The 26,283-nt window shown below is 36.2% G+C and overlaps 1 protein-coding gene and 1 pseudogene across 1 annotated transcript in view; one reads left to right on the forward strand and one right to left on the reverse strand.

The window, feature by feature from the left end:
- Positions 1 to 3,123, reverse strand: part of LOC138809780 (large ribosomal subunit protein uL14-like) — a 98,042-nt pseudogene extending 94,919 nt beyond the window's left edge.
- Positions 1 to 26,283, forward strand: part of Dpp10 (dipeptidyl peptidase like 10) — a 1,479,312-nt gene that overhangs the window by 770,091 nt on the left and 682,938 nt on the right. The window lies entirely within an intron of this gene.

Consider the following 26,283-nt stretch of genomic DNA (forward strand, 5'->3'; position numbering starts at 1 on the left):
GTGTCTGCAATCTACAGTAGGTCTGAGAAGTGAAAATAGTAAACAAGTTCTTGAAATTGTGTTCTTATGCAATGACTTGATGATTCTGTGTTAATGAAGCATGAATCATTCTCCTGTCATGCATTTAGTGCACTTGGTTCATAAATTGACTCTAGTTTAAGCCTCTTTCCCCAGAAAAATGATGAATTGTAGAGTAGGATGCCTTAATTCTGGAAGATGCATCATGATTGGTGCACACCCACTAACAACCCTTTCGCTCACTCCCCCAGACAGAAGGTGAACATTTAGAATCCTGGGAACCCACAAAAGCAGGTTATATCCTCACATGTGCAGTCAGTAGTACACCAAGAGAAGATAACCAATAAACAAATAAACAATAAATAGATTTTAGATGGAGAGAGATAGAGAGATTATGCATGTGTGTGTGTGTGTGTGTGTGTGTGTGTGTGTGTGTGTGTGTGTGTGTGTGTGTGCACATGTGCTGGTCCTAGGGCTTGAACTAAGGGTCTCTGCACTGTCCTTGGAGCTTGATCTAAGGGCACCTGTGCTATCCCTAAGCTTTTGTGCTCAAGGCTAATACTCCTAGCCACAGCACTGTTTCCAGCTTTTTGATAGCTAGTTAAATATCTCAGTCTCATGGATTTTTATGTCCTGGCTAGCTTTGAACCATGATCCTTAATTCTCATCCTAGGATTATAGGCATCCACCAGTGCCTGGCTTGGTAGTGAGTTTTCTGAGTATAATGAACCACAATGTTACAGTCTGGGGATTAAAGGCCCCTCTAAAGGCCCCCCTGTTAAAAAAAAACAAAAAAAAAAAAACAAAAAAATACAGATTTGGGCAGGTGTGGAACTACTAGAATGTGTCTGTGATGAGGGCAGAGAGATTTGAGAGACAATGAGCAGAGTCCTCTATCAAGGATTTCCTGGTTCTTGTCACCATCAAGGAAAGAATTCTAAGATGAGACAAGTTAAGGAACTTGGAACTTTAATGGATGGGAGGATTGCTTGTGATTTAAAATCTAAGCCAGGTACCAGTGGTTCATGACTATATCTTAGTTTCTCAGGAGGATCAGATCTGAAGATCATAGTTCAAAGCCAGCCCAGACAGGAAAGTCCATGACACTCTTATCCTCAGTAAACTACTCAGAAAAGGCAGGAAGTGGCAGAGTTTTAGCCTTGAGTAAAAGAAGCTCAGGGACAGTGTACAGGCCCTGACTTCAAGCCCCCGTACCAAAAGAAAAGAAAACAAACAACACCCCCCTCAAAAAAAAAAAAAGCTTAGTAATAATGGGGAATTTCGGAATGTCTTGGGAATTTCCTTTGTTGTCTTTATGGATTTTTTTAATATGTCATAGTATTGGACATCCAATCGGAACAGCTTGTTTTACAAAGTTAATAATATGGAGATGCTGTCACACTGAAGTAAAGGAGAATGAGTAATCATCTTGATCAGCCATGTTGGTTCCAGATGGTTTGGAATGATTTTCTGTTTATTTGTTTGGTTAGTTTTTGGTCATGTGATATGACTATAATGACACAGTTCTGCATTTGCATCAGCATCTACTCATCATGCACGTTGTCTTTTTTAATATCTATGTCTGTCTAGCCTACCTCAATTTCCCCCTCAGAGATGTCCTGCCCTTAATTTTAAGACGTCAAAGAGTAGTGAAATTTGCATAACCATTACTGGCTAACATTAGGCTGTTGCCCCTACCTATCAAAAGGAAAGAAATGGTTTTTCCCCATCTCCTCCACAAGTTATACTGACATCAAATATAGTGAAAGCAGGGGTTATACTGTGGGGGAGGGACATACAAAGCAACAAAGAGATAATCTTATAAATGCGTTAGAAACTCAAGCATGAAAGAAAAAAACCTTAAAATACACATCTAAGGGTTCATTTTCCTGACATCACATTATCTGACCTTTTCCGCTTGACTCATACATATACTAGATATTACAAATAAGGGAAACCATGGGACCTATGTTTCTTTGGGCCTGGCTTACTTCACTTGTGGGGGAGGGGGGAGGCTGGGAAGGGATTTGAAGGGTAAACACAGGAGGAGGCTGCAATGTTTGGTAAGAAATGTACGTATTATCCTGCCCATGTAATTGTAACTCCTCTGTACAGTATGTTCACAAATAAAATAAAATTAAATTTAAAAAAAAAAGGAAAGAAATATCCACAAGCCTGATCCAAGGCAGAGGCACTACAGGTGGCCCTGAGTATGGAGCTGTGGAAGTCTAGAAGACACACATTTTATAAGAAGGTGGAAAAAATGCAGAGATCAATACAAGGAGCAATATAGCTTTTATTTTTGCACTTATCTATCTAAGGCTATCTCAGTTGGGCCTACTTGAAGGTCTTTGGATCATTGGAAGATGTGTTGCTTAAAAGGAGTAGTGGGACCCAGTTCTCTTCATTGTCCTCATTCATGTCTGAACCATGAGTGAATTGCTCTGCTTCACCACTTGTTCTCATCCATGTGGTTCAGACTAGCTACATTTTTTCAAATTTTTTTATTGTGATTAAGAGGTTACATAATTTCCCAAATTTCACAGTATTGTGGGATAGTGATGCTCAGTTAAAGTCACAAACACATTCTAACTTTCCTGGAGCAAATTGTCTATCATGGATTATAACATTATGAGTTCTATGAGCTTTGCAATACAGTTATTTCTTCCACATTAGGTGATATGTACATTTCTTTTGTTTTGCATAGCATCAGCTGTTCCCTGTTTCCCACTCGTTCCCTCCCTCCCATCACTGCCATTAAGTTGCTTAGTTCATGTTGGTCAATGTCCAGTGCAGCTGATGGGTCCTGCTGTTATATGTTTTTCCCTGATTCCCTCTAGTTCTGTGTCGTCTTCCTGGTTCCCCTCCGGTGTACACATATATACCATACATGTGATCAGCAGCATGGGGTTATTTAGTAGTGATTCAACCAGATGAGTGGAAGTTCTTTGTTTCCTAAGTCCTGTTAATTTTGTCGTATCACCTAACATTTTGGATTTAACAGCCACTTATCAGGGAGACCATGTACCATTTGTCTCTTTGCTCTTGGCTTACCTCGCTCAACATGATTTCTTCTAGCTCCATCCATTTCTCTGCAAATGCCATTATTCAAATGCTGGAGGGATGCGGAGAAAAAGGAACCCTATTACACTGCTGGTGGGCATGTACACTTATACAACCACTTTGGAAAGCAGTCTAGGATGTCCTCAGGAAGCTAAATATTGACCTCCCTTATGACCCAGTCATACCACTTCTAGGCATCTATCCTGAACAACAGGAACCAGTATACAAGGTCACATGCACCTCCATATTTATTGCAGCACTGTTCACAATAGCCAGGATATGGAAACAACCCAGATGTCCCACCACAGATGAATGGATCCAAAAATTGTGGTATCTATACACAATGGAATATTATGCAGCCATTAGAAATGACTTGCTACATTTTAAAGCAATGAAAATACTGAAATCTCAATAAGCTTGTTCTCTTTATAAATTGATCATCTCAAGCATTTTTTAAAATAACAGAAAACTGTCTAGTATATAGACCAAGAAGCATATAGAACAACATGGATTCCATTTTAGAGAAAGTGATCACAGTGTATGTTCAATATAGACACACAGGAAGGGGAAATGAATCATGTAGGAAGTAACAGGAATAGTTTGGAGTTTCTTTCTAAGGACTAGCAAGACAGCCAATGAGGCTGCAGGTCTGTGAGCAGGGAGAACAAGAGGAAATAATGGCTCACTGCCTGTGAAATCGAAGTGTAAGCCCAATGAGAAACTTCAGGCCATTAGAAGAAGCTTCACATGGAAACAACCCAGATGCCCCACTACATATGAATGGATCTGAAAGTTGTAATATCTATATATAATGGAATATTATTCAGCCATTGAAAAGGATAAAATAATGGCATTCACAGGGAAATGAATGGAACTAAAACAAATCCTTTTGAGGGAGGTAAACCAAGAGCAGAGAGACAAACAACACATGGTCTCCCTGATATGTGGATGTTAAATCCAAAATGCAAGGAGATATGCCAAAGTAAATAGGACTCAAGAAACAAAGAAAGGACATCTACTTAATCTTAATTTGTCATATAATTTCTGAATGACTCCACGTTCTTGACCATATATATATATATATATATATATATATATATATATATATACACACACACACACACACATATATATATATATATATACACACACACACACACACACACATATATATATATATATATATATATATATGCACATCTGAGGGAAGATAGGAGGACAAGGAATTAAAGGGAAATGGGAAAATATACAGCAGAGGGGCCTATCAGCTTCACTGGGCATTGATGAAAATAAACTAAGCAACTCAAGGGCAGCAATGGGAGGGAGGGATGAGAGGAAAAGAGGGAAGAGCTTATACTAGCCAAAGGAAAGAAATATAAATATCACCTGATGTGAAAGAAATAGTTTTATGGTCAAAGCTTATATAATCACAAACTTTATAGACATGAGAATGACAATTTGCCTTGTGAAGTTTTAAATGTGTTTGTGACTTTAAGTTTCACTATCTCACAATACTGTGAAATCTGTGAAATTTATGTAATCAGTTAATCTCAATAAAAATTATTTATAAAAAAAGACACTTCACTCTTCATAGGAAAAATACCATTAGTATTTTAGAATGTGTTTTTCTTATTTTTAAGTAATTGTACAAAGGGGTTTATGAGGACACGGTATTTTGATCAGTCATCCTTTCTGAGTAGCTCTCTACTCAGACCTGGCTTCTCTTTTCAATGGCTTTGGCTTTCTTGGGGACACTTAAGAGCAGTAAAGTCATTGGAAGAGTTAACAACACACTTATTCAACAATCCAGGAAAAAGCTGCATTTAGCTAAGTATAGTCTTCTCTTGCTGGAGATAAAGAGAAATCAAGATCTATTCTAGAATGAGAGTCAATAGGAATGACAAAAAGTTTAGTTGTGATGTATGAGAGCAGAGAGATAGAAAGAGAACCACACCTCCAAGTTTTCTGACACAGGTCACTTTAACAAGTGGAAATGCCTTTGCTGACATGGGGTTGAGTATGGGAAGGAGATAAAACAGATCCTTTGGGGACTGTGATCATTTTGAGATGCTTATTAGACAGTTGGGAAGAACAAAAGATGTTCATTATTTATCTTAGAAGAAAAGAATAAAAGAGATGCTTATATTAAGATTATCAGATCAGAATAAAAAAATCTATCTAACCTGATAAATTTCAACAAGAAATCGTAATATTTTGCCAGCAATGAAAACTTGAGTTAAAGGGAAGACAAAAGGATGTTTGAAGTACTTAGGGCTTAAATAAGCCCATTGGAAATACTTTGGCCTCTATATATTGTAAGAGTCATGGTGGGGGATGGTACATACGTGTGGCCAATTGTATGACTCAATTAAGTTCCTTAGTTTAATCCTTCTCAAAATGGAAATCACTAACATAGATGCAGAAAACAACTTCATTAGCTTCCTTCAAGAGCATTCTCAAACTAATTCCCAGAACCTGACAATTTAAGTGAGAACAGAAAGAATATTCAGCGAATGCCTTGATTTTCAAATACTGTGCTTACTGCTCTACACATATTATCTTAATTTATACTCCAGACACATTTGTTCTGAGACTGAGACACTTTCATTTTAGAAGTAAAGAAATTAATGTTCAATAATTATGCCTATATAATGTAGTCAGGTAAGGTTAGAGCTAAAATTTTGTGTTACCTTTAGTCATTACTATTTAGAAAACATTGAAAATATATCTCTAAAGATGTTGGTATGCAATTAGGTACTTAAATCCTTAAATTAATAACTTGTTTGATCTGAGGGCATAATATCTGCACAGTAAGATATAAAGTTTTGGAAATAAACAAATTTTATGATTGTAACCTTTATGAGCTTATAGGATCCTATATCCTGGTATTTTCTGTATTCATTCCTCTAACATTCATTCAGTGGTTACAATAGGCAAGGAGTTATGTACTACATAGCTATCTAAGACCTAGTTCTTATGCTTGAGGATTTCCTATTATAGAGAGAAGGAGTCAGATAATAGCACACTGTTTCTGCTTTAAAGGCTGTGCTCTTCTTGCCTGTTTAATATTCATCAAGTGCCTATAATCCTGGGCTTTGCAAAAATCATTCACTGCTTTCTGCAGTGATCAGTTAATCAAGCATAGCCTCAAAGGGACTGAGGCAATGGTAGAAAAAGGCTAGAATTCAGGAAAAGCCTCTGCTAGCCAGCGTCCACAGTTCTAAAAGTAGGCAAAGCCAGAGGCTGGGGACAAAGCACTGTGAGCTCACAGGTAACCGGAGCCCAGGAGATGAGCCCCGGGAATACAGATCAGAAGAAAGCCAGCAGTGCTGGTATAAATAAATAGAGACAGACCAAGTTTAGAAATTCACACACAGAGGTTCAACACTTTCAAAGAGGAGATGTATTGGTGCTTTGAAAATAATGAACTGAAAAGCAGAGATGGTTAAGGCAGGGGCCATGTGTTCAGAGGAAGAGGACATCCTCTTTGTGGCCTTTTCGGTCTCTGGGCCCTTCTGAATGGATTCCATAACTTCCCCTGTCAGAACCCAGAGAAAGAAGGATCAGTTCTATGAGATTTCTTCTTGCTGAACCAGGAGGAGGAAACAGAGCTGCAGCCCCCACAGATCCAGAGTCCTTGTTCTACTTCCGTTCCTTTTTTATTAAAGCTACCTCACTCTGAGAAATGTTTGATCCTTCTGACTGGAGCTTATCCCCATTATACTGGTAAGAGATCTGGCACAATACTTGAGTTAGGAGCTACTTCTAGATTTGGAGTCAGCTTTGAACTTTCATGAAGGGACAAGACATTTCCCTTTATTTTCTTTGGCATTCGGTTACTCCCAGACAAAATTCATGTGTTAGATATTCTATAGTCTTTAGATTTATAGATGTGCTATTTCATTCTTCTCCCTAATAGGTCTACCTAGCTTAAGGTCTTGCCTAATCCTTGGAGGCAGAACAGAATATACAGTGTCAACAATGGGTGAGCATGGTGCTGTGGTAAGAAGACATATTCACATGCGATATGATGGCCCATTTATACTTATTGGAATAGCCCATCACTGGCCCATGAATGACCAGATGAACTGTAGCCCTTTTCAGATGCTTAAGGTTGAAGCATTAGTTAGAAAACCAAACGATATATAGATATCCAAAAGTGATCGCTTATTGTAAATAACCAAGTAAAATCAGATTCAACCTAAGGATGTAACTTGTTGGATGTGTGGATATCATAAACCTGATTAACAAAATTGCAAACATAATTTAAGCAAGTACACAGCCAAGAATAAATAGAGGTAATCAGAGAACAGAAAGAGAACAATTTGCACAAGACTATAAATTACATATATATATATAATTATATATGTTATATAAATATATATATATATATTATGTAAATATATATTTAATGTCAAGGAAATCACAGTAAATTTAAAATTCACTGGGATCCTCAACATGGAAAATGCTTTCCAAACTCATTTCTGAGAATCACTATATCTAAGTACAGTTTATGTCTTCCCAAGGAAAGATGGCATAGAGTAGGTATCATTATGGAATGAGCTTGGTATCTACTATGTGGAAACAATTTCCACAGAAATCCAGGGGTTTCCTTGCCTATTTCCTTCTGTCCTTATCCCACTACACTATTTGGAGAAAGGACATGAGTTCTCAGATGTTGTTCTGCAAACCCGTAGATTCTTCAGTCTTCCTTTCACACAGCCCCAAGGAGACATTTACTGTTTCTACAGAGCCTGGTCCCAGATGCACTTTAATAATGTCAAGAAAGTGGTGAGAAAATGCAGACACACTTTTTCCAGCTGAGCTGAGAGCCTTAATGTTGCATTATGCCAGAGAATCATAATGACTATAAACAACATAGGATCTACTTCACTTAGTTTTTAAATATTTAAAATACTAAAACTTTTAAGCAGTTTAAAAGTGATTGGCTGACTCAGTTACTTGCAAGAAGGTGAAAAGACCTTGAATTATTGTAAATTCCTTTTAATTCCTAGAACTTGGAATTGAAATATTTTCTTTAAAATATCAGTGTAAAAGAAATAAATGTTATTACCCTAGGAAGAGAATATTTACCCTGATCCATATTTGTATTTGAAGTCAGAATAACTTTTACTCTGTGGAATTGCTTTCTTTCCTTCTTTTAAAAATATTACCTTTACATAGTTATATAAAGGAGTTTCATTTCTATATAACGATGTATGAGTACAATGCAACTTGATCAATCTTTCCCCTTCTAACATTTCCTGCTGAAGTTAGGTTTCAGAGCAAACATGACTTAGCTTTTTTAAAAGATATGATCATTTAAGGTGATCATTGTAATCCTGACTCTTTGGAGGAAGGGACAATTTAGTTTGCTTTAGAATGAGAAATGCCTGTTTGGAATCTGTTCTGCATATTTAGAGCTCATGGTTCAACCACAATGTTAGGCACACTTGCAGGGTCCTTTAGCTACTCCACAGGATTCAGGCTGAAACGTTTGTTCTGACCAGATTCTATAAAAATGGGAAAGTCACCTAGGGCTGCTAGCTTCTTCCACTATTGTTTCCCCTCCAGAATTTCACTGCTTTTGTCACTTGCCAGTGCCTCAAGTAGTTACTTTTTGTAGTTCTTCCAGCAGTTACAGTTATTATCTTTGGAGGGGAGCCTGGCTGAAGATTATTCAGCTGTTCTAGAGACATCCCTGAGGAAATAGAAGGGAAGTTTCCTTTTCCTTTGTGATCAGACAGTTCATGCTACTTTTAAGCTTGCATCACATTTCAGTGTAAAAAATCAAAGCTCTCGCTATATATACATATTTATAAATGTAGGTATATTTGTGTTTATGTAAAGAAATAGAGTCTCAATTTATAATAGGTCAACTTAAAATCTAAGGGAAATGGAACAAAATATGAAGGTCAGAAATACACTTTAAAAAGAAATAAAAGAAGGGCAAGAAGAAAATAAATGGGATAAGGAGAAAGAGAGAAAGGAAGAGAAAAAGAATTCCATAGAAACATTGGGCATATTGGAAAGATGTAATTATATGAAAGAGTCTACCTGGAAGACTGACTTGAAAAGACAGAATAATCATCTGTGATGATCTGAGCCAAAACAAAAAAGTGTGAAGGAAGAGTCAATAGGAAAGAGAAAAACAGACATACTAAGAGGTGTGTGATAGACACAGATTTAAGATTATGGGAACCATACCCAATTAAACATGATCTCTTTGAATGCAGTCAAAAACCCATGACCTCTTCCCTCTTTCTCACAGACAAAATAACAATTCTAATGTTATTCACCTCCTTATTTACATTGTGTTGTTTGAGAGTCTTTTTATATTTTTTTATAAAGCAAATGTGAATGAGAAATTCTGTTGGCTTTTAGGAAGTAAACAACCATGCTTGAAATGCTTCTGAGAAGGATCTTATGACAGAGAGTGATTGTGGGTGGCTTCTATGAACCCCAGGGCAGACTGTAGTCAACAATCAGTTTTTTTTTTAAAATTGAATGGAAAGCTGGGCACCCGTGGCTCACGCCTGTACTCCTAGCTACTCAGGAGCCTGAGATCTGAGGATCGCGGTTCAAAGCCAGCAGGAAAGTCCGTGAAACTCTTAACTCCAATAAACCACCACAAAACCGGAAGTAATGCTGTAGCTCAAGTGGTAGAGTGCTAGCCTTGAGCTGAAGAGATGAGGGACAGCCCAGATTTCAAGCCCCATGACCAACAACAACAACAAAAAAAATGAGTGGGCTGAGGATGCAGCTAGTGGAGCACCTGATTTGGACCCCCTTAGGACCAAACTACAAGTAAGCAGAACACAAAACTGAGTGAGCTCTAAAGAGATTATTGGTTAGCCAACCCTCTTGTATTATTTAGGATTAGCCAACCCTCTTGTATTATTTAGTCTTAAGCAAATGAACCAGCCAAAATCTGCCTAGATAGCTGAACCATGAAGACTATGAGGTAATAAAGGTGGTACACAGCACATACAAAAATCGCTAATGGGCTGGGAAGGTGGCTCAGTGGTAGAGCGCTTGCCTTACATGCATGAGGCCCTGGGTTCGATTCCTCAGCACCACATAGCAGAAAAAAGCCGGAAGTGGCTCTATGGCTCAAGTGGTAGAGCGCTAACCTTGAGCTGAAGAGCTGAGGGACAGTGCCCAGGCCCAGAGTTCAGGCCCCACGACCGAACCACCCACAAAAAAATCGCTAATGTAGATATAGAATGTAGGGTGAAAAGTTTTTGATACTGAAATTTGAGAGTGCCGTATAAGAAATCAAGGAAATGGCTATCCAATCAGAACACCAGAAAGACACATGAAAAATCTGAATCAGGGTTGTTACATAAAACAAACCAAACTGAAAATACTGAATACCTTCCATGTAGGTGAATACATTTTTATGTCCTCTAATTAAAAGACATAAATATTTATGCCACAGATATTCATACTAGGGATAATTTAGGTAAGATAAGGAAATTCAAACGTGACACATCTATGGAACATTGATTATGGAATACTCTGCTATACTCTGAATGCTTATGTCCTTCCCAAATTCGTATATGGAAATCCTAACTGCCAAGATGGTGGGTATTAAAAAGTTAGACATGAGTGGCGTTGTAGCTCAAGTGGTAGAGCTAGGCTAGCCTTGAGCGAGCTGAAGGACAGCGCTCAGGCCCAGAGTTCAAGCCCCAGGACTGATTAAAAAAGAAAAAAAGTTAGACATGTAGCCAGGAACTGGCGGCTCACGCCTGTAAGGCTGAGATCTGAGGATCACGGTTCAAAGCCAGCCCAAGCAGGAAAATCTGAGAGACTCTTATCTCCAAGTAACCACCAGAAAACTGTAAGTGACACTGTGGCTCAATTGGTAGAGTACTAGCCTTGAGCTGAAGAGCTGAGGGACAGCACCCATGCCCAGAGTTCAAGCCTCATGATTGACAAAAAAAAAAAAAAAAAAAAAAAAAAAAAGATAAGTAAAGAAAGTTAGACATTTAAAAGTTTGTTAGATGATAAGACTGGAATCTTAATGAGTGGGATAAAGCTCCCATGTTTTTTGAGGATGATGCTCCAAAGAATTATCCTGTTCTTCCTACTATATAATGACAGAGCAGAGGTCACTGATGAACCAGAAAGTGTGTCCTCATCAGAAAACAACCCACAGCTTCTAGAAACATTAAAAATCATAATTTTCTGTTGCTCATGGACCATATAATTCATGATATTTTATGGCAAAATGGACTAGATACATACATATCTAGCATACAATGTATGCTAGATACATTGGACAAAGATCAAAGTATTTCTATGATTAGAATAGATTTATCTTATTATATATGTTTATACATAATTTTCTTTTTATTTTTTGTTTTTATTTATTTATTTATTGTGAAGATACTGTACAGAGGGGTTACAGTTACATTACTAAGGTAATGAGTACATTTCCTATGGAGCATTGTTCATTGTTCCCCCCTCCTTTGTTTTTCCTCTACTATCACTTTCCTCCCTACCCACCAACTCCTCCATATCCCCAGAAATTGTGAAGTTCGCTTTCTTTTTTTTTTTTATAACTAAAAGATAATTTTTTTAATGTTTTTTTTAATTTTATTTTATTTTATTTGAGAACATACTGTACAGAGGGGTTACAATTACATTGGCAGGATAATGCATACATTTCTTACCAAGCATTGCAGCCTCCTCCTTTGTTTACCCTTCACCTCCCTTCCCAGCCTCCCCCCTCCCCCCCACCCAATCATACCCCCCTCCCCCCCACACACCGACATTGTAAAGCTTGCTTTGACATGACATTTTGTAATTCTCCTTGTTGCAACAGGTCCACCTGAATCCTTAAACGACTTGTTTGTCCCCATCTCCTCCACATGTCATACTGACATCAAATAAAGTGAAAGCGGAGGTTACACTGTGGGGGAGGGACATACAAAGCAACAAATAAATAATCTTATAAATGCGTTAGAAACACATGCATGAAAGAAACGAAAACATTAAAATACATATTTAAGGGTTCGTTTTCCTAACATCACATTATCTGACCTTTTCCGCTTGACTCATACCTATACTAGATATTGCAAATAAGGGAAACCATGGGACCTATGTTTCTTTGGGCCTGGCTTATTAAGTGAAGTAAAGTTCGCTTTCAACATAGTGTCTTGTACATTTCATTGTTACAGTGGTTCAACCTATATCCTTCTTTCAACATTTTGCTATTTCCCTTTCTTATCTAATGCAAAACTATGTTCATGTACGTGTACATAAGTCATATGCTTCACAGTAATTTTAAACCATGTACAAAATCAATGTAAGGAGGTATTCAAAGAAACCTACAGATTAACATATATTGTCTGTGGCTTTTGATGTAAAGCAAAATATATTACCAAATATATTGCCAATAAGATGACCTAAGTCCAAATATCTGTTTTGCTTCTGAACAGCTGTGGAACCCTTAGCAAGCCCAGCAACATCTTTTAGATCTTGGTAAATGGAAGAAGGATGTATCTACCCACTAGAGACATTGCATTAAAAACAGTAGTGCCTGGCTTATATTAAGCAGTTACTAGGAGCAAGCCATTCTTGTTTCACTATGATTATGATTCACAGGAAAAATTCAAAGATGAAAATGGACTTAACAGCATGGGTGAGCAGAAGGAATGCTGGGATGATTGTTTGATAGCTAATGGTACAGAGAAACAAATGGAATGTGACAAATGCATGTGCAGAAATTAAGTACTATAGGTGTGGAAAGCACTTTTCACTGGAGTGGGGCCCGGATAACTTGCATCACTTCTACATTAATTTGCAAATGATTTTGGGTGGAAAGAATGTGCATTGGAAAGTGTCATCAAGCATCTGAAAATTCAGAGATTTTATTACTTCTTGGCTGATCAGAAAATTCCATTTAGGAACCTCAGCTACAGACCATTGTGCTAAGACTTAGCAATATGTAAACAGGAAGGCAGGTGTTGTGTGGAAAAGATTTTGACCACATGAGAGACAGCATCTTTTTAATACTAACTGGCACTCAGTTTGAATGGCATACTACCTGCCCATTTACAGCTAACACTTTAAACAAGCATGCCTCTGAGTTCAGGAAGGGAAGAGACATAGCTGCCCCAAACCACAAATCCCAGAAAGAAGAGCATTAATTGCTCTCTATATCACACGGATTGTGTAAGTCTGCCATCAGTAAGAAAAAGTAGCCTCGGAATGGGACTCATTGCTTTTTCCAGGTAAATTTGAAATTGAACAAGTAGACCCACATCTGTGATTTTCTTTGTGGTGTTAAATTCAGACTGTGTGGATACAGTATTTAAAAATATGCAGATGAGTCAATGCCTTACCATGTGGAACTTTTCAGCAGAAAGCACCTCCTACAACCCCTTTAGACTGACTTGGAGTTTGCTCACTCCAAGGAGTTCTTAAAACATAAACAAGGTTAGCAATGTGCTTCCAACACCATAAACACATTTTAGAAAGGAAGGAGAACTTTTATAGTTGTACATACATTGGAGAAGGAGCATGGCCCCAGAGAGCTCAACATTTACCCTCACTTTAAAAAATAACAGTGTGAAAGAAATTGTTCTAAGTGTAGTCTCTGTCTTTTACTTTATATTCTTTAATAGCTACCTTTTATTGAGTGTTTAGTAAGAGCCAGGAACTCTATTAGGGACTTTATAAACTTCTATTTTACAGCACAGCTCAGAGATAGAAAACATACAAAATTATTATAAGGCAAGTATGGTTTTAATTCATATCCACATGAAAGAATAAAACACTACTAGTCTCCCAAGACTTCTTCCTAGGCTCGGTCCTTTCTTTCTCCAAAAATAACCTTCAATGTGACATTTATAGTTATCATTTTCTTGCATTTCTTTATGGTGTATCATTTAAGCCTGAGGCATCACAGCTTGGTCATCAGTTTTCAAACTGATATGTCTTTTAGCTGTAATTTAATCAATGTGTCATCTCTTTGTGCACACAAATTCTTCCCTTTCTTTGCCTTAAATTGGATTTGTTGCAATCTTGGGCTACTTGAGTTGGTGAGTGTGCCCTGGGGTGGATTTGATGATTTTGTATTTATGGTGTCAATGGGCAGCAGGATCCTTGATTAGTTAGCTTTGGAAATGCTGGCAACACTACAGGTAGTTGTGAATTCTTCCATTAGGAAGTGTAGTGAATACTTAATAGATGGACCAGTTATTTTACAGGAGATTCCAAAATGATAACATTTTATCCACTATTACTTGGTACATAGCCTTGAATAACTATATATATATGGAGAGACTTCCTTTTCATTTATAATATGATTACACAATGCAATAACACCAAGGAAAGCAGAATCAAAGCCAAATCTTTAACTTCACTGAGTTCTTACCATAATAAATAGATCTCCTCTCATCCCCAGACGAGGATTAATGAGTCTTAAAATATGTTCAGTGATTACCTTCATCCACTATAATGTTGATTCTTATTTGTATTTCTGCTTCTTTGGGCAGGTAACACCTTTTGAAAATTGGCTTTTGTTTTCTCCTAGACTAGCATCTACTACATCATGTTCGTGAGAGTTCATAATAAAGCATTCAAGGTCTGTTATAATTCTTATGCTAGATATGGATTACATTGCTTTTCCAAGATGTCCTGGTTTCTTTTATCATCACAATCTTGATACAAATGATAATCATTTCTACTAGAGTCTCCAGTTACAGAAAATAAAAAGGCAGGGCACCCATCTAAATTTGTCCATTTAGGATAAATACTTGTGTACATATTTGTTGTTTATTTCAAACTCAGACTTAATTGAATGCCTTGCATTTTATTGGAAATCTAATTTCTAGTAGTTCAATCATTGTTTCAAGGCTACTGTTGATTTCAAGTCCCTGAGAAGCAGGCATAAGTCAATTTATAAAAGTTACTGGATAATTTAAGCAAACAACGAAGGGAATGAAAAAGCAGGGAGAAACTTTAGACTATTTAGGTTTCACCACGCTGAAGACAAAGGAGAAAAACTATAGTTCAACATGAAGAGTCTCAAATTCTAGTTCATTTCTAAGAAACACTTGGAAAGTCCTTGAGCCAAAGTTGTCTACCGCAGGAGTCCCACAAATGCTATGAATAACTCTGTGACAGGATCTCTGCTGCCTACACTAAATCATCCAACTGGCATACTCAGCTCAGCCTCACTACAAATGCCATTCAACCTTTTGTGCCAGTCAATAATGAATGTGAATCAAAATTCCCAGTTCAATTTTGGGACTTTCTTTCTTTTTAATGACCCTTTTCACTTCATACTTTCTTTTCTGTACACAGACAATCATAGCTTTTTAAAGCCTTGGAGATTGGGAAATTGAAATATCGTAAAATATGTCATTACTTTTTTCAGTATTGTACTTACAAGGAGCTAGATGTTGGCTGACTAGCTTTATTGTCACCAACTATGAAGATGAAAAGGATGGCACTTCTTTACACATAGGCCATCCATATTCTCCTTCATGATTTTTGCTCTGATATACAAAGTCTATGTTGTGAGAGTTCACAGCTATTCATGTCTTTCATTCTGTAATAGCTATGTAATAACTGTCTTCCTTCTGTAATAACTATTTAACACACTCAGAATATTTTTAGACATACTACATATTAACATGATGACATTTTGAATATGTAAGGATAAATACAATGAACTACTAAATTATTTTGCTACTTTTTACATTTTAGATGCCAACTACAAAATTATAAATTAAAATATCACTTGTTAACATATATAATTTAACATATATAATTTAACATAACATAACATATATAATTTAAATGAATATAGTGATTTTAGTATTCCTTATTCTGGAACTCATTCTTAGTACATTCCTAAAGAAGATGACATCAGGACAATAGTTCTTGGGTGGTCTCTTAGTGTCTTTGTGACTCTTCTTTTTCTTTCTTTCTTTCTTTCTTTCTTTCTTTCTTTCTTTCTTTCTTTCTTTCTTTCTTTCTTTCTTTCTTTCTTTCTTTCTTTCTTTCTTTCTTTCTTTCTTTCTTTCTTTTTCTTTCTTTCTTTCTCCTTGCCAGTTCTGGGGCTTGAACTCAGGGCCTGGGCACTGTCTGGCTTTTTCTGTTTCTGTGGTATTAAGGAACTAAATCCAGGCTTCATGCATGCTAGGGAACCAGTATATCACCAAGCCACAATCCTAACCCATGTGACTCTCTTTTTCATGAAGTATAATTTGAGAGAGAGAGAGAGAGAGAGAGAGAGAGAGAGAGAGAGAGAGAGAGAGAGAGAGAGAGAGAGAGAGAGAGAGAGAGAGAGAGAGAGAGAGAGAATATTTATTGTAAAGGTGATGCACAGAGTGGTTACAGTTACATAATTCAGGTAAAGAGTTCATTTCTTTCTGAACACTGTCACCCCTTTCCTGGCTCTGTCCATTCTTCCCTCCACCACAAATTTTATCTCTCATTTTCAACATACGTCTAGTAAGTACCATTGCTACATTTGCTCATCCATTTTCCTACCCTTCTGTACCCCTTCTTACCCTCCTGCAAACCGATAAACTTACAAATAAGACAAATGGAAATAAAAAGTTTGTTTCTGTTTTACTGTGGTTTTTGTTTTCTTTACGTTTAGTCTAATGGGTTTTTAAGTTGTTTACCTTCCCACTTCAGTCCCTTAAAGGCTATTTTATGCATCTTCTCTTATGCTTTTTGTAAATTACTTTTTATTCTGAATAACGTAATGCATATAATTTAATTTCTAATAATAAATATTCATAAATATTTGTATACTCCATTGAACAACAATGATTCTTTTATTTTTATTTTTTCATTCATATGAACACTTTTATTGTGTTCAAGGCATACTTCCAGCTGCAAAGGCTATTCCAAAGTAACTGATCCTCAATAGATATATTTTTTTTTCTAATTCACAGAATGACTCTTTTAGAATACAAAACTACAAACTAGAAAATTCATATAAATACGCTTACTTAAAATATGTGCTTACGATGTAAAACAAAGATATCTCTGCTCTGAAAATAATTATCATCCTAAAATATTAACTTTGTTTTGTAATGTTTTATGTGACACTATATGAAAAAACCTATAAGAATTTCAGGTTTTTAAGAATTAACTCCAAATGGATCAAAGACGTCAGAGTCAAAGCAGACACCTAGAAAACATTACAGGAAGAAATAGGAAAAGCTATAGGGCTCCTTGGAACAGGCCAAATTTTTCTTAATAAAGATCCAAAAACACAACAATTCAAAAAAGGTTGGACAAATGGTTTTGCGTGAAACAACAGAACTTTTGCATGGCAAAGTACATAGCAAGATCAATAGAAAGCCCACAGATTGGGAGAAGATCTTCACTAGTCATACAACAGACAAAGGTCTCATATCTAAAATATATTTAGAACTCAAAAAATTAAATCCCCAGCAACAAATAATCAAAAAAACAACTGCCTGATAAATAAGTGGGCTAAAGACTTAAAGAGAAACTTCTCTGAAGAGGGAATAAGAATGGCCAATACACACATGAAGAAATGCTCGACTTCTCTAGCCATAAAAGAAATGCAAATCAGAACAACATTGAGATTCCACCTCACCCCAGTTAGAATGGCTATAATCAAGAAATTTAATAAGAACAGATCTTGGAGGGGATGTGGGCAAAAGGGAACCTTACTGCATTTTTCATAGGAGTGTAAACTTTTTCAACCACGTTGGAAAGCAGTATAGAGGTTCCTCAAACAACTCCTCATAGAGCTCCCCTATGAACCAGCAATCCCACTTTTGGGCATTTTACCCAAATGATCACAAAAAAGCCCATACTAAAGCTACCAGCACAACTATTTATTCCAGCATTATTTACCATAGCTAAGATATGTAACAAACCCAGATGTCCCTCAGTAGATGAATGGATGTGATATATATATATATATATATATATACATATATATGTATATATATATATTTAATAGTGATAAGTTAGATAAAAGTGATAGTGTCAATAGAATTCCAAATTCATTTTTTCCCATAAGCTGTCATCATTGGAAAATTAACATTTTGTCAAATTTCCAGTACCCTGTCCTAAACAGTGGAGAATGTCAGGCTTATTTAGCTTTTCCTTCATGTTTTACAACTGAGCCACATCTGGAATCTGGCAGGCTCTTTTCCTTAAGAGCCATTGTTCCTGTGGCTTAGTTGGATTCAGAAGCCATAAGAAATATAATCAAGAGTGTTTTTTTTGTTGTTGTTGTTGATTTTTAAAGTGTTCTGTTTGCAGTTATTTTTTAATTAAGTTTTTATTGTCAAAATACGGCACAGAGGTGTTACAGTTACATGAGCAAGGTAATTAGTACATTTCTTATCCAGCATTGTTGCCTCCTCCTTTGTTTTTTCCCTACCATCCCTTCCCTCCCAACTCCTGCCCCTCCCCCCCAGTCTAAATTGTAAAGTTCGTTTTTTCGATATTGCATCTTGTACATCTCATTGTTGCAATGGGTCAATCTGTATCCCTATTTAAAATTTTTGTTTTTCCCTTTCCCTCCCCAAATTATACCAACATCAAATACAGTGAAAACAGGGGTTATACCATGGGGGAGGGACATACAAAGCAACAAAAAAATCACATGGTACCTTATATTTTTTCTTTACTTTTTCCCCTTTGGTTTATTCCCTGTTGCCATTGTTTTTGATTTATGTATACTTTGTCTTATATATATAAGTTCATCTGATTTGGGAAAGGGAAATCACATAAACAGTGGGACAAAGGGTGAACCACTTAAACAATTATATTCACTAGACACTATGTTGGAAAAGAACTTTACAGCTGGGGAGGGGGGGTGTTGGGAAGGGGAAAGTGGGAGAACATGAGGGAGGATGTAACACTGTTCAAAAAAATGTTCTCATTACCTTACTTATATAACGAACTGTAACCCCTCTGTACCTCGTCTTTACAATAAAATATAGCTTAAAAAAGAGGCATTGTTCATCACATAGGTAACAGAATTACAAAACTTCTACATATTAAATAGAGAGAAGTGAAATATTAAGACAATATATTTCCTTGAATGGGTATTAAAACAAAAACATGCACATTCACAGGCTTACTATTGAAGGGGGAGGAAAGTAAATTATTTCTACATTTTCTACCTAAAGAGACCTATTAGAACTTTACCCATCACCACCTGCATATACACATTTAAGACTAATATCCTCACCATTTTCCTTCATGAATTCATTAGTAATCATTATATTATTTATAATTTGTGATAGAATAAAAAATACAGAATGATTAAAAATACAGAGAAAAAGTACAAACTGTTCAGTGATCTATACATATCAAAAAAGAAGTTGAAGAAGAAAATCCCTGTGATCTTGCATTAGGAAAGACTTCCCCAGAATCTGTGTCCTAATAGGTCAGTACATTTGGGAAAGGTAGATCATCACTGAAGAGAACTGTTGACTCATCCTTTGAGTTGTTCTGTCAACTAAGATTAAACACTCAACATTGCTGAGTCAATAGTTAATTAAGGAGTACTTTTCTAGTCATTGATTTGTATGAACTATTCTATTCGTTACAGATATTCTCCACCTCCTCCACTAATGTTTACTGTCAAATTGTTAAGTAGAATACATAATAAAATACTTGAAGAAAAGTTAAGCTTGAAAGTAATTGAGAACATAAAATCACCTACAAAAGAATGAAGAAATCATAATTAAGGCCATTCATTCTAAACTTGTACAAGTACTTATTATATTTTAAAAATGAGAGAAGCAATACTTGGAACCTCAACAATTGTATTTATAGCATTTTTGATCCTTATAATGGCAGCACTAATATTAGACAGAAAACATTCTAACTTTTCTAACATTCTCAGAAATTATCTCCTACTTTTCTTTATTTTCTTCCTCCCCATTTTGTCTCCTCCTCTACTATCACTATTCTTTCTCTGCTTTGAATAAGGATATGTGACTTTAATAAACATTTCAATTTGCAAGGTAGAAATGAATGGCTTAAAATCATATTAAATGAAGTAAGCCAGGCCCAAGGAAATATAGGTCCCATGGTTTCCCTCATTCTCAATAATTAATATATGACTAGGATAACTTTAGCAGATGAGCAGAAAAGCTCAAAAGCTATGTATATATGACCATATAAGATGATGCTTAGCGAAATGAGCCCCAAGATATGGACACGAGAGGTTTTCCTTGTTGTTGTTTTAATGTACTATGTGATTTTTTTTGTTTCCTTTGTATATTCTTTCCCCTATGGTATATCCCGTTGTCAATGTACTTGATTTTGGTACACTGCATCTTGTATATACATTTGTCTAATTTGGGGAGAGGAAGGAAAAGGGGAATAACAAAATGATGAAACAAGGACACAGGATGACCCATTGCAAGGGTGGGTTGCGGGGGGGGGGAGAGGGGGTTGGAGTAATGGAGGTGGGGGAGGGAAGGGATAATGGGAGAACAACAAAGGAGGGGTAACAATGCTAGAAAAGAAATGTACTCATTACCTTACTCATGTAACTGTAACCCCTCTGTAAAGCATCTTTACAATAAAATAAAATTTTAAAAAATGTGCTGCATGACAGATGAATGTAAAAAGGGATCAATATGACTAGCACACTACTCATTTAACAGGTTAAACAGAATTAAACAATAATGACTAATAATGAGTATTTATCTTAATGTACTTGATTTTAATGTATGTCACATCTTATAATGTCCTGAACCTAGAGTTTGTATAATCTGAACAGATGATTTTGTGTGGTGAAAGGAATATCAAGTGATAGGGGAATGTGCCAGAGACTTTTTAATGTTATTGGAGTCTCTGTGGTTATAGCATTCTTATCAAATCTGTGGAGGATCATGGGGAATGTGAATTAATATAAATTTTTAATTAAATTGACTATGGTCAAAGTATTGCAGAAGTTAGAAAATTTTCCTTTTCTCCAGAAATTAGTCAAGATCTAACAGTGCAGGTTTTTTTTAATTTATCTTAATATATAAATGAATTCCTTGAATGGAAAATGTGCTTAATGATATTCTGGGAATTACATAAAATAGGAAAGTAGGTAACCCACTATAAAGTCTGAATGTAAGAGAAAGCTCTGTACTATGTACTTTTCAAGGACAAAGAGAAGGAGATTGCTTTTGAATCATTACAAAATCTAATCTTGTTTAGGGAAATAAGAAATACCAGGTTCAGAAACATTATTCATCAAAGAAGACTCATTATCTGAAAAGGACAAATGTTATGCCAACATTTCTAAATATTCTTTCATAGCAAACAACCCTTCTGTCATTTGCAGATTTCACAAAAACTTAATTTTATCTTTAAAGACCTGTAAAAATCAACCCCAATTAGCCACTGATACTTGCCAAAAGAGATGAAAGATTTGTTTCCCCTTTGTCAACATTATCAATTCATTCAATGATTACTCTTTACAAAGTAAAATTGTTCCAAGCCCTTTGTTGTGCATCTGTGGGTATAATAATAATAGCAGGAAATTTTCTCAAATTCTTAAACTGTTTTGTTGTTGGCATTCAGCTATTCCGGGGAAAAATCACATACAGGAAAAAAATTATGAGTATTGTTTTTATTGGCTCAGTGCCTTTACATATGTCATAGAAGGATGGTAGGTGAAAGGTAGGCATGAGATGTATAAATATAACAGCCAAGAAGATTCTACCACACTGGAACCAGTGGGAACATGAAGCTTATCAGTATCTCCGAGTCTCCAGTGTGCAACAAGAAAGTCTCTCAGGATATTGCAACTCTGTCTGCTTCCACCAGAGATCATAATTGGGCTATGAATTTTTATAACAGGAAAGCCTTCCTGTCACACATAGAGACTGTCAGAAAGTTTAGTTCATGCAAAAAGACTCTCACAATGGTACTGCGTAGCATACATGGAATATCACTTAAATAGGTAGTATCACCTTTCTGTCTTTCTGTCATCTTTCTTTTAAAAAATGCATCTGTTATAATTTATGTACTTATCATTTGTTGCTGAATGTTTCTCACTATACTGATTTTCTGCCCAAGGACAAAGTAGGCACTTTAGGGAATTTGGAAAATCTATTGAGGTGAGTTGAGGTGATTTATAAATCAAGACCAAATGATTGCACACAATGTGAACTAAAGCTGTATCTTCATCAGCAAAGATATAATTGGTCAGTTTTCAGGCCAGCTCTCTGAAGGCACAGCTCAAGAGCCCTGTCTTCCTAAAGCGGTACTCATTACAGACACTCAATAGAGGACTGACTTATGCTGGGGAAATCCCTATTAAGGTGGCCTTTACATGACACTGAGATTGACTTCCGGAAAGAGAAAGGGGGAAAAAAGCATCAAGAGATTCTAAGTAACTAGTGTAGAGGACCCTAGCATACAGGGTCCTATTTGTCTTTATCTAATTTATCTGAAATTGAGGAGTTTGTCAGGAAATGCTACCCTGTTCCACATACTCTTATAGAATTTTTGTGTTTTACAGACATATCCAAGGTTAACCTGGTTATATTATGATTTGCTTGTTGTTAAAGAGCAAAAAAATTTCTCCAGTGTCTATACTTTGATATTAAAGACTAACTAGGTCATATAAACAAGTGTGTTCCTACAATGACCTAACTTTGTTACTGGCACTGAAATATTTTGATTATAATCTTGACTTAGTCAAATTCTCAGTGAGACTATACATGCCACATTGGCATTTCACATCATGTTTGGGTCTGCTTTTTGGTACTTGGGTTTGAATTAAGTGCCTGAGTGCTGTCCCTTTGTTTTTTCACTCAAAGCTCATGCTCTACCACTTGAGCCACAGCTCCAGTTCCAGTTTATGGTGGTTAATTGGAGATAAGAGTTTCATGGACTTTTCTGCCTGGGCTGCCTTCACTCAGATCTCAGCCTCCTGAGGAATAAGATTGCAGTAGCCAGGGTTACTTTTTGAAGCATAAAATATCAATCTGAGGAAGATGCTAGATCTCTAAAGCATATATATATATATATATATATATATATATATATATATATATATATATATATAAAGGCTTTTGAGCAACTTCAGAAACCCAAAGGAACACAATGAGAAATCAGCATTGTAAATGACATCCTCATAGAAGCCTGAATGTGGAAACTGTGGCCATTCATTTTCAGAAGGAAGTGGTAAAGTTGCTTCCTATAAAAATTTAAAAAGTCTAGATTAATGTGACAACATATTGTCAAATGTTCTGAGACATTTAGAACCATAAAGGGAGAGGATTTTACTAGTCACTTTTCCAGGTGTTGTCCATTATAAGAATCTGATCAAGGCGGGCACTGGTGGCGCACACCTGTAATCCTAGCTCCTCAGGAGGCTGAGATCTGAGGATCACGGTTCAAAGCCAGCCTGGGCAGGAAAGGATGTGAAACTCTTATCTCCAATAAACCATCAGAAAATGGGAAGTGGCGCAGTAGCTTAAGTGGTGGCGCAGTAGCTCAAGTGGTAGAGCACTAGCCTTGAGCTGAAGAGCTGAGGGACAGCTCTTAGGCCCATAGTTCAAGCCCCAAGACTGACAAAAAAGAAAAAAGAAAAAAGAAAAGAATCTGATCATATTTCCTTCATTACCAAACAAGAATTAAAATATTATGATTGTCATTGTTTAGCTCCTCAGGGAAATAAATAAGAAAAAAAACCTAGAGATATTCTGTAAAACTCTAAAAAACTCTTCATAAGTAGATTTTTTTTATTTCCAGAAATACTTTATAACCAAATTTTAATTATGATTGTTTCAAAAATGCCAGGCATCAGGGACTCACACCTATAATCCAAGCTGCTGTTGAGGCTAAGATTTGAGTATCCTAGTTCAAAACCAGCTTAGGCAGAAAGTCACTGACAGTGTTATTTCCATATAAAAAGAATGTGTGTGTGTGTGTGTGTGTGTGTGTGTGTGTGTGTGTGTGTGCGTGTTTGTGGTAGCTCAAGTGGTGGAAACCATCCATACAAAGAAAAGCTGAACAAAAATGCAAGGTCCTGCATTCAAACCACAATACCAGCACACAAACACACAAGAAAGAAAGGAAGGAAGGAAGTTAGGAAGGAAGGAAGGAAGAAATGAAGGAAGGAAGGAACGAAGAAGGAAGGCAGGCAGGCGGCAGAGAAAAAAAGAAAGAGAAGTTTGCCAATAAGGCAAATATTAACAAAATATTATGCATTTACATGTACTAAAAGAACGTTAATATTTGGTGGATCTCAAGGATCTATTGTGGAGTAATTAAACTATCTCTTTTGTACCTTTCTAAGCATTTAATTGATACTTCCAGTAAATTTTAGCCTATGCAAATAATTTACCATTTAGCACATTGACTTTTGATCTGTTAAAATCAATGTATAGTCACAGAAATAGAAGAGATATATTAATTGTCAAGTGTTTTAACATGTTAATTTTTCCAGGTAAGGAAGTGGGGACAGGAGATAAACAAGTTCACCCTGACCCTTCGTCTGGATAAAGCAAAAGCAGTCATTCAGTGACATACAGACTGATACAGACACTTCATGTCTGAATTGCATTAGGGTTATGACAATGTGACTCCTCTAATTTTATAGAATGTAAATGGTATCCTTTTCCTTCCCCCCTCCCCACCTTCTGCCAATCCTGGCCTTGAACTCATGAACTTTTCATTTTAATCTCTTGAGGTATATCTTCACTTCTGGCTCTTTGCTAGTTAATTAGAGAGAATGAATCTTAAGAGTATTCTGCCTAGACTGGCTTCAAAGCACTAGTCTCAGATCTTAGTCTCCCACATATCTAAGACATGTGAGTTATCAGCATCTAAGTATTTTTAAATATGATGAGAAATCGTAAAAGAGAATTGTAAACATACCTCTGTATTTCTTAGAAATTAGACTTTTTCTTCAATTAGAAATAGAGTACAAAAATCTAATATATTAATTCAAGGGTATTACATTTCAAAAAAGAGGTTAAGTGGGGAAAATCACTTTTCATGCAATCAATTTTAAATTAATGCCCTTAATGTAAATCTCAAGAGATTAACAAAAAACCTCCGAGCTTGAAAATTAACAATCTACCCCCAAACAGATTCAGATCAAAGAAGCCCTTCTTCAAAAACAAAAGATGCTCTCAAGTACACCACATCAAGCAAAACATGTAACCATTTTGACATAATTTGTAATCAAACTAAATTTCATACTCAATATTGAAAACTGAGTATAAAATACATATTTAGTTAAACATCACTACCTTAAACCATTAGGTTTAATCAAATAACTAATCTATATCTGAATGGCAATAATTCCCTCTACTATGCCCCCATCCTTTATGAAACAAATTTCTGTCATAAAGGAAATGTCTTCAAGTAGATCATCCAAAATGGAAAGACTTGGAACAATGAATGTATCCAAGTAAAGAAAAGAGAGCAAGGTGTAAAGATGGAAGTATTTTCTGATCAATGTATATTCTTTCACTCAAATCCTCAAATTATATATGAGGGAAAAACTGATTTATCAGATCCATTGCACAGATATTTTACACAAATTTCATTTCTTTTATGCTTGCTTTAAACTTTTACACCTAGTAGTGCTTCTTATCACAAAGCAATTCTACTGAAGTAGAACACTTCAGCCCCAAAAAGGCCTGGAGCACACATTTTTGAAAAGCAATTTCTCTGTTCATCTGGATTCCACCTATTGACAATGACAGATTTCTTTAAAAATTATTTTAAAGGCATTGTTATTGTTTAGGGCAAGTATAATAATTTGTATCTTAAGAATGAACAAGACAAGGGCATATTTTCTACAATTCCACAATAGCTAACAAGTGGCTGAGTCATTTAGACAAAAAGGGAGCCAGTCCTTAGGTTGTAAAACCCAGTTCTGAGCTCCCAATACCTCTACATCTCTACCTTCTGCTCCCTTTCTTGGAACTACTTCACAGCATGGGCTGGATTCATTACTTTCTGCATAGTTGTCTCCCTCCCATCTTTTTCCCTGGTGAGCAACCCCCATCAACCTGTGTGCTCCATGTCATGGGGCAACTGTATGTGGTCCATCTGCTTAAGGCATATTCTTGCTGGCACTTGGGAAAAGTCCTGTGTTTAGGGAAACCAGGTGAAATTAATGAACATAAGCTTATTCCATCCAGCCGCATGCACTCAGCTTCTAAACTAATTTAAACGATGTAGCTTGGGCGTTAACCATTGGGTTTC

Source organism: Dipodomys merriami, unplaced genomic scaffold (assembly GCF_024711535.1).
Source record: "Dipodomys merriami isolate MVZ:Mamm:240054 unplaced genomic scaffold, mDipMer1.0.p SCAF_1, whole genome shotgun sequence".
In the NCBI taxonomy this organism is placed as follows: Eukaryota; Metazoa; Chordata; class Mammalia; order Rodentia; family Heteromyidae; genus Dipodomys; species Dipodomys merriami.